Genomic DNA, 9,952 nt, shown 5'->3' with positions numbered 1-9,952 from the left:
TTTGTTGTTTCTGGGGTTGTTGCTGTTGTTGTTGTTGCTGCTGGATTGGTGGAGGAACGTATAGTTTGCTTGGGCCAACAACATTCTAGAAATAAGGTTGTTGTTGTTGTTGCTGCTATTGTGAAGGATTCGACCATCTAAGGTTGTGATGATTCCTTCACCCAGGATTGTACCTGTTGCTATAGAGGTCATAATTGTTCTATTGTGGCTGATTTTGCTGCTGAGGTTGAGGAGGTCTATTGTAGATGTTTGCAGCATAAGCTTTAGGCTGTTCAATTGCTTCAGATTGTTGTACAGAAGGGCAAAGGTTTGTGTGGTGGTCGGCAGAGGAGCATAAACCACAGAGTTTGGTGACAGGTGTAGATTTTTGATTCAAGGCCAGCTGGGTTACCAGGCTAACCAAGGCATCTAGTTTACCTTCAAGATTCTTAGTTTCAGATGATGCAGATGAGTTTGTGGCTACTTCATGCACTCCTCTAATGACTATAGCATCATTTTTGGCGCTAAATTGTTGGGAGTTGGTAGCCATCTTCTCAATTAAATTTCTGTCTTCAACAGGGATCATGTCTCCAAGGGCTCCACCACTGGCAGCATCTATCATACTTCTCTCCATGTTACTGAGCCCTTCATAAAGATATTAGAGAAGAAGCTGCTCAGAAATCTAGTGGTGAGGGCAATTGGCGCATAGTTTTTAAATCTCTCCCGGTATTCATATACGCTTTCTCCACTGAGTTGCCTAATGCTTGAAATATCCTTTCTGATGGTTGTGGTCTTGGAAGCAGGGAAATTGTTTTCTAAGAATACTCTCTTGAGGTCATCCCAGCTTGTGATGGACCTTGGAGCAAGGTAATATAGCCAGTCTTTTGCCACTCCCTCTAAAGAATGAGGAAAAGCCTTCAGAAATATGTGATCCTCCTAGACATCTGGGGGTTTCATGGTGGAGTAGACTATATGGAATTCTTTTAGATGTTTGTGCGGGTCTTCACCTGCAAGGCCATGAAACTTTGGAAGCAAATGGATCAATCCAGTTTTAAGAACATATGGGACATCCTCATCAGGGTATTGGATGCACAAGCTTTCGTAGGTGAAATCAGGTGTAGCCATTTCCCTTAGAGTCCTCTCACGAGGTGGAGGTTGTGCCATGTTCTCAGAATGTTCAAAATCAGAATGTTCAAAACTATAATGCTCAAAATTAGGATGTTCAAAATTACCAACCACAGAATTCTCAGACTCACCAATAACAAAATGCTCTGGATGCTCAAAAGGTACAAAATGATGCCTAGCTAATCTATGAAATGTCCTATCTATCTCAGGATCAAAGGGTTGTAAGTTAGACGTATTGCCTCTAGTCATACACTACATTCAGCATGCATAACTAGTTGTCTTCTTATGCAAGTAACAATGTAGGTTTGAACTACAGCTACAATCAAATGATATCCAGATGACTTGAAATTTTGTGAGCAATACCCTAAAATCATGAAAAGATAGCACAAAAATTTTCAGATAAAAATTCAAAGTCTAACTATCGAAACTACCTAAGGAAAGTTTAGAAAAATAAAACAATAAAACTTGTAAAAAAAACTAGTAAACAGGTGATTTTGGCTAGTTAGAGACCTTAGCCAGCCAGACGGCTTCCATGATATGGGAAATTTTTTTCTACCCCAAATACATATATAATAATAGTCATTCTGATACCTGGAGCAAAAGTTATGCCCGTTTGAAGTTTTGGTAAACACAAGTTCTCAAATTTTTTTGAATCTCTCAAATCTGGCCACACCAAGTGTTCCTGGTATTTTTCACACAAAATATGAGTCAAAAGAACCTACTAAACCAAAATTCAGCCAAAAATAACAACCCTAACTATCAAAACAAAAATCGCCAATTAAATTGTCAGCAGCAGTCACTAATTCAGTCGCTAATGGATTTGCACTACTACTCTGTTTCCCAGGTCAGCAAAAGCATTGCTAAATCCGTCGCAAAGCACTATTCACAGCAAAACACAAAAACTGAAATAGGGGAAGTGCTGAACATAAAAACTAAAACAAAACACCACACTAAACAAAATAACAAGACACTAAACAACACTAACACCACACTAACACGACATGAAAACATAAAACAACTAAACATAAAACATGAATCACTAGCTATTATGAACCTTTGGACACTGCTCCCTGGCAACGACGCCAAATTTGATCGATGTCGTACCCGAATCAAATAAACATTAAAAATGCAGTATCTAGGAAGTGATCCTAGGTCGTCTCCCAACGAGCAATAGTCAACCAAATGTTCATAACAGATAGTAGGAAAATAGTAACGAAATGGGGGGGTTGTTTGCTTTTGCAAATTAAATAGCGAACATATGTGAATTAGAAAATATCATAATTAAAACATGTTGCTTCCCCTTGATTCACAAGCAAGTCTCTTATCCTAGGTTACGAGAGTTTATCCTTTATCAGTTTAACCACTTAATCCAACCCTAAATTAAATTACTAAGCGAAATTTAACATAAGGCATCCATTATGTGATTAAGCAACACATACACCAATTAATCATAAACGATCATTAAGCATGAACGTAAATTAAGCGTAGAGACAATTAATCAAGAACTAAGCATGCATGAATTAATAGCAACAAATACAGAGTAATTGGTGAAGAGGAAAAACTTATCAGAATTTAATAGTAATAATAAAACCTCAAAGAGAGTTGTGCATGATCCTCAAGAGAAAACAATGCTGGAGACTTAGCCTTCCATTAATCAATAGAAAACGAAGAAAACTATAATTATTCTTCCAAATCGAAAAAGAGACTAAAAAAATTTGAGAGTAGCACTCTAAAACAAAAAACAAAAAAAGAGAGACAAAAGAGAGAGAGAGAGAGAGGGAGAGAGAGAGAGAGAGAAAGAGAGAGAGAAGAGAAGAGAGATGAGAAGAGAGATGAGAAGAGAGGAGAGAGTCTAAACTAGAACCTTGGTGCTGTTATATAGTTTTTAGCCCCAAAGCTTACAAATCTATTTTAAATCCAAGCCCATAAATAAAATAAAATCTAGATAAGATAAGATAAGATAAGATCTAGATGAAATAATATCTAGATGAGATCAAATCTAAATAATATCTAGATAAGATAAAATTTGGTAGAATAAAATAGTCTGCTCTCTTCAAGTCCAAGCCCAATTCCGGATTCAAGCTCAAGCCCAATTCTGGATTCAAGCCCAATTGCTTATAATTCTCCTGAAATTAAATTAAAAACACAAAATTAATCCAGTAGGCCCAAATGATAAAACTGCATAATTAATTTGACAATTAAGGCAAATCAGTAATTAAAATGGTGACAAAATGGGTTAAGAAATATGAGAAAATGATGACACATCACTGAGCCATAATGGTTATCTTTCCAGAGATCAAGCTGCCAATGTTCATGTCCATCCCTGTGACTAAGCCATAAACCAATCTTGCTTTGTCCATATTCAAGTCTAAGGCGTGGGAGGTAGGAGCTAGGTTGGAGTAAGAGAAGACACTCCATGTCTAGGCCAAGGTAGTAAGATCCTTTCTGATGAGCTTCAATGGTTGGCCCTCAACATTCAGAACAAAGCCCTTGCCAGGAATGCACAAGCTAGCATCCATCTCTCTGGGATCAGAGCTTAATATGCAAAATCAAGAGTAGGTGGGTAAAGATTTCCCCTCCTCTAATAACACTAGTGTCTAAAGAAATTCATTCAGGTTGTCTACATCTATCTTGATCATATGACCTCTTACTCTGGCACACTTGGGAACTTGGTCTTCTGGGTTGTACAGGTTGGCATAGAATTCTTTAACCACTGCCACATCTATGCTTCCCTCCTGAAGGTTGGCGAGGCGTTTGTGTAGGTTACACCTCTCCAACTCTGCCTTAAACTCATTGAATTTAGTATGATAAATCTTAGCATTCCTTTTTGGAATGATCCTCCGATCCAGAATGTTATCTATATATCGGATCCAGGATTCCAAGGATTGGAATCTCCTGGTATCATACTAAGCCTGTGGCCTAGAAGCAGTACTCTTCCTTTTCCTTGATGTCATCTATAATAAAAAGAACCCAAAAAAGTTGATTAGACCATAAGTTATTCAAGTTTTGAAAACACAAAAATAAAATAGAAATAAGCATCAGCCGCTAAGCGCAAGTACTATCGCTCAGCGCACCTTAGGAAAAACAACACACTGGCTTAGCGTAACAGGTGGTGCTTAGCCAGTTATGACAGCAAAATTTTGTTCTACATAATCGGCTTAGCGAGATAGGTACTTGCTTAGCCCAGAGCAAATTATTTCACATAGTGGCTTAGCGCAACAGGGTGCACTTAGCCCAATGATCGCCGCAACGAATTGCGCTAAGCTCAGCAGGGCTGGCTTAGCGCTTGTCAAAACTTCAAGATTGTCTAAGTGATATGGCTTAGCGAATTAGACACGCTTAGCCAATCAGCTTGGCTTAGCGCACGGCGGCCTTCCCATATTTTTTTCTAAGTTACTCGGGCTTAGCGGGATGACACTCACTTAGCCCTTGTGTTGTCTCTTTCCGAGTTTTGGTGGCTTAGCTCACAAAGTTGTCGCTTAGCCATGTTCATACCAGATGATGAACATTCATCTGAAAAGATGAACTCGCTTAGCACAAAACAATTGGCTTAGCGAGTTTACCTTGGAATGCATACATTCACGCACTTTAGATGAACTCGCTTAGCGCATTAGCCGCGCTTAGCGAGTTCGTTGTGTTTTCCAGACAAAACGCAAAAAATGAACTTTGTTTTGTTCTCTTTTTAGGCCTTTAAAAGGCACCTATCAAACATGCAAAACCATCGAATGTACCCACAAAGTACAATCCTTAACAAAGTCCTAATTTTTATGTATTCTATTTACAAAATAATCCTAAAAATTAAATTGCTAACCTAATGTCTTCTATCCAAAGGTTTTAACAAAATCAAAAGCATAAATAAAGTGAGGAACTTACTTGGATCAGAGGTGCTTTGTGAAGACTAACAGAAGATGCCAAAAGGATGCATAAATGCAATGTGCAAGTATTTGGGAGAGAGAGAGACTGTAGGGGATGTGTTTTAGAAAATATGAGTGAATGTGAGTGTAACTGTTGTTACACTCACTTATATGATTTTTGACCAACTCGCTTAGCGAGTGCGACTGCTAAGCAGTAGCGAGAGACGTTTGGTTTCTCAACACGCTCGCTTAGAGGGTCGTTTCACTGAGCCCAAGCCCAAATTTTGAAATTCAAATATATTTTTTTATTGGGCTTAGTGCAAATAGACGCGCTCAGTGAGTTGTGCAGATGAAAATTCCTGCAACTCTCGCTAAGCCGGGCCCATGGCTGGCTTAGCTGATATACTTCATGCTACATACAGAGGGGTATGCGCTCAACGCATAAGTGCACGCTTAGCGCTTACTAGGCTGCAAAGAATAGGGCTTAGCGCAAGGTAACTACTCTTATCCACTAAACATGATGCGCTTAGCAGATGGCTCTGGCTTAGCCCAATTCAGACCGAGTTGAATTTGGCTTAGCTCAGCCACGATTAGCTTAGCTAGCCCAAATATCTAAAGATGTAGGGGTTGATGCGCTTAACGCTATTACGACACGCTTAGAAACAAGCAATAATGATAAAAGAGATCAGTCCCCTTTTAAAAGAAACCCCTATATCTATCATTAAAAACAAGCTAATAAACCGCTTTTTCAATGATCACCAAGCAAATTCTAACTTATGTAATGCATGAAAACAGAATGAAAGAAATCAACATTGGGTTTTCTCCCAGGAAGCGATTCTTTAACGTCATTAGCTTGACACATATACCTCAATAGGTGATATCCACTTTGTCCTTTAACTTCAGAACCTCCTTATCACCCTCCATCACTTGCAAGTAGACATTCTAAACTGGTACAGGCTTGTTTTCTACAAATAGATCAAAATTGATCCTCTGATCTTTAAAACCCATTTCCAATTTCTTTCTTCCCATGTCAACTACACAGCTTGCAGTTAACATAAAGGGGCATCCCAAAATGATGGGAACCTCATGATCTTCATCTGCATCCATGACCACAAAGTCATTTGGAAAGACCATCTACTTAACTCTTATCAAGACGTCTTCAATTACCCCGTACGACCTTGTGATGGATCGGTCAGCAAGCAGTAAGGTCATTCTGGTGGGCATGATTTCCAACTCTCCCAACCTTCTACACATGAAGGGTGGCATTAAGTTGATGCTAGCTCCCAAGTCAATGAGAGCCTTCCCCACTATGACTTCACCTATTGAACAAGGAATAGTCACACTTCCAAGGTCCTTGTGTTTTGGTGGAAGGATCTTCTGTATCACAACACTGCAGTTGCCCTCCACAACGATATTCTCTTGGTGAATGTATTTGTTCTTCCTTGTCAACATATCTTTCAAAAACTTTGAGTAGAGTGGCATCTGCTGCAAAGCTTCTCCAAAAGGCATAGTTATTTCCAGTTTCCTGAAAATGTTTAGGAATCTCGCCAGATGGCGGTCCTTATCTTTCTTGGAAGGTACCACGGGATATGGCACTTCCGTACCCTCATCTGAAGCTTTTTCTTTCCTATTTTCTCTTGCTTTTTCACTCCTACTATTTTCTTCATCTTTATTTTTTTCAACTTTTTCTTTTTCTTCTTTTTCTTTGTCTTTTCCTACCTCTATTTCTCTTTCTTTGTCTTTTATTTGTTTCTTTCCAACCATTATTTGTTTTTCCCTCCTCTGACTCATTGCATATGCTACCTCATTCTTCTTTTTAACAGTAGTGTCCTTCAAAGCAACTTGCTCCTTCAAAACAACAACATCCTCATCCTTAGCTGCCACAAGCTTCCTGCTTCTTGTTACAACAGCTTTACACTCTTCTTTGGGATTCTTCTCAGTATTTGCCCTAAAGTTGTTGGATGACTTCTCAGCTAATGGCGTGGCCAGTTGACCCACTTGAATCTCAAGGTTTTTCAGGGCTGACTCGGTACTCTTATGGTTGGACATGGTCACTTGCATAAATTGAGCCAAGGTTTCTTCCAGTTTGGTAGTCCTCTGGAAAATATTATGCCCTTGTTGAGGCGGCCTGTTGGAAGGTCTACCCTAGTCCTTATTGAATTGATTACCAAGGTGTGATCTCCATTGTCCTTGTTGATTGTAGGGACCTTGCTGGAAACCTGAGAATCCTCGTTGGTTGTATCCTTGCCTTTGTTGATTTGCCATGTAACTAACTTCCTGCATTTGTTCTTCAAAAGGAATACAATGGCCGGATTCATTAGCACCACCACAAATGGTACAACCTGTAACTTGCAAAACAGAAGACTGCGAAGGTTGACCAATAGACAATTTAGTTGGCAATTTACCAATTGTTTCTATTAAGATCTCAAGTTGCTTAGAAAGTAACTTATTTTGTGCCAACACAATGTCATACCCTAATTTCGTCCGGGGATTATTACTTGATGACGCGCAATAAATGAAGTCCCGAGACGTCTTAGAAATTGAAAGGAAGCAGGCTTGCGTGATTCGTGAGATTCCGTAATGTGGCAGAAATCGAAAAGAGTTGTTTTTGCGCAATCCGTGAGTTTCCGTAACTTCTTCGAAAGCTAAAAAAGAGTAAAATATATAATCCGTAAGGATTCGTAACCTTGCGGAAGGAAAATAGGTATCGTTATGAAATTCGTAAAGTTTCGTAACGTTACGGAAAAAGAATTACAAAAAAATAGAAAGGGGGTGCATTTAGTAAACAGGGGGGTGTAAATAGCAACCAGGCCCACTTGGGCCCTCCAGAAGATTCCTCCAGAAGGTTGTTGCTTCTGGAGGAAGCAACCCTGCTCGCCTGGGCGAGCTGGGCGGCAAGCTTCTCCCCTATTTTGCTATAAATAGGGGAAGAAGTGAAGAAGAAAAGGGTTCAGCCCCTTAGGCACTTCTCTCTCTTTCGAATTTGCTGAGGAAAATTACTTTCGTGAAAAAAATCTGAGCCGAGGCGCTTCCGTAACGTTTCCGTGAGTAATTACGCGAATATTCCCGACCGTTCTTCAAAGATTCATCGTTCGTTCTTCGTTTTCTTCAGTCTTCAACGGGTAAGTACCTCAAACCAAGCTTTTCAATTCACTCTGTGTACCCGTGGTGGTCCACATTTTGTTTCATGTATTTTTATTCTCGTTTTCATTTACTTTTTATACCTCCTTTTGACGTGCTTAAGCCATTTATTTAAGTCATTTCTCGCTTAATCTAAAAATAAAATAAATTTCCACTGATCGTTTGAATTGTATCATCCGTTAATTTTGGTTAAAATGAATTCCGGCCGTTCGGTCGTGCCGTAACCACGTTGGAAATCAAAAAAAGAGGTAAAATAATAATATAATAACAAAAAAAAATACCTTTTAGTAAAACAAAAGCGAAAGATCAATCGGACGTTTTCTCTTTGGGATTTCTCATTCTTAATTGAATTGACTAATAACTAAAGTGAAACTAAGGCTAAAATCAACTCGCCTAGTCAAGCTCGTCCACAAAAATAGGTTTTTTGAAAGTTTATCATTTCAGTTTCTTACTAAGTAAAATGGATCATTTTTAAAGGTCCAAACGCCTTGAAATGATCGCTCTTCAAGTAAAAAAGAATCACTTGATTCACGCATAAGTAAGAACTACGTAGGTCTGATTTCCTCTCCAAAGGAGGGTGCGTAGGAGCAAAAGCCCCGCTTTTGTCGACCTCAAAAAATAAAAAGAAATAAAAGGTAACATAACACAATTTCCACAATTCTGAAAAATAGGTTGTTGTCCTTTGAGACAAACGTGAGAGGTGCTAATACCTTCCTCAAGCTTAAATACAACTCCCGAACTTAGAATTTTCATTTTGACCAGTTTCCTTTGGTTTTTCCGACGTTTTCCACAAATAAACGTTGGTGGTGACTCTGCGCATCTTTCCTCCTTTGGAAAGTGCACCCGTGAGCGTCGCCCTCGCTCGCCCGCGAAGGGCACGTTGCGACAGTTGGCGACTCCATTGGGGATTATTTTTGTGAGTTAGGCCTATTTTAGGAATTGTGGAATTGTGAACTTTGGGTGTGCTTTTATTGAACTGTGTAAAATGTAAATAACTGTTGTCTATTTTGCATTCTTTACACTGAATTCTAAGCACCCACGGGTTTGAGTAAAAAAAGGGGCCCTACACCCGGGTTCATGGGAATTTAAGGAGTGGAGGTGAATCTATCATCATGCTAGGTCTCCGACTTGCTTGATAATAGTGAAACCTCGTCTAGAGCTTTCTCTCTTTATAATGTGTTGTCGCTGGTATTCCATACCGCCACAACATTATTATCTTGAGTGATGATACCTCTAGAAAACAGCCGTGTGAATTATGAATTATTGGGGAGTAGTTATTAGAGACCCCTAGATATTGTCCTAGGTTCCCAAATAGGGGCAAAGAGCAAACACGCTCCGTGCCATTCGTTCTCATGCATTTTTTTGTAAATAACACTAGTTTATAGTTTTGCTAGTAATGTTTGTTTTCTTTAGAGTAATACGTAACCTTTTTTAATGCTACATTGAGGCGCCATCATGCCCAAAGCGTAGCATTAAAATTGGGTCTCTGCGGTCTCGTATGTGTGGATTACCCCTTTGTGTTGTTTTCTTTCCGTTTCATGCATACGCATTGCATCATTCATGTCAGAGTCTTGATCCATCCCTTTTTTAGGTAAATGATGGGGACAAATCAAAACGGCAAAAGATTTTATCAAGTCAAGGTTAAAGGTCTAGATGTCACTAGCCTCAAGGAATTGGGACGATTGATGGGACCTCTCCAAAGGCAAGCCTTCCACAAGTGTACGGGAAGATTCTAGATTTGACCGTAGCGGAGGTATTTACGGAAGCCGTCGTATCCCTCGCCCAATACTATGACCATCCGTTGAGGTGTTTCACGTTTGGGGACTTCCAAATGGTGCCAACTATTGAGGAGT

The 9,952-nt window shown here is 39.5% G+C and overlaps 1 non-coding gene across 1 annotated transcript; it reads left to right on the top strand.

The window, feature by feature from the left end:
* The first annotated feature begins 659 nt into the window (after positions 1-659).
* LOC113001985 (small nucleolar RNA R71) lies at positions 660-765 on the top strand. The gene has a single exon (XR_003267516.1). It is a non-coding gene; the product is annotated as a small nucleolar RNA R71 (small nucleolar RNA).
* Positions 766-9,952: the final 9,187 nt, after the last annotated feature.

This window comes from Glycine max, chromosome 6 (assembly GCF_000004515.6).
Source record: "Glycine max cultivar Williams 82 chromosome 6, Glycine_max_v4.0, whole genome shotgun sequence".
Lineage (NCBI taxonomy): Eukaryota > Viridiplantae > Streptophyta > Magnoliopsida > Fabales > Fabaceae > Glycine > Glycine max.
The sequence above is the reverse complement of the archived record's forward strand: the minus strand, read 5'-3'. Positions and strand labels throughout refer to the sequence as shown.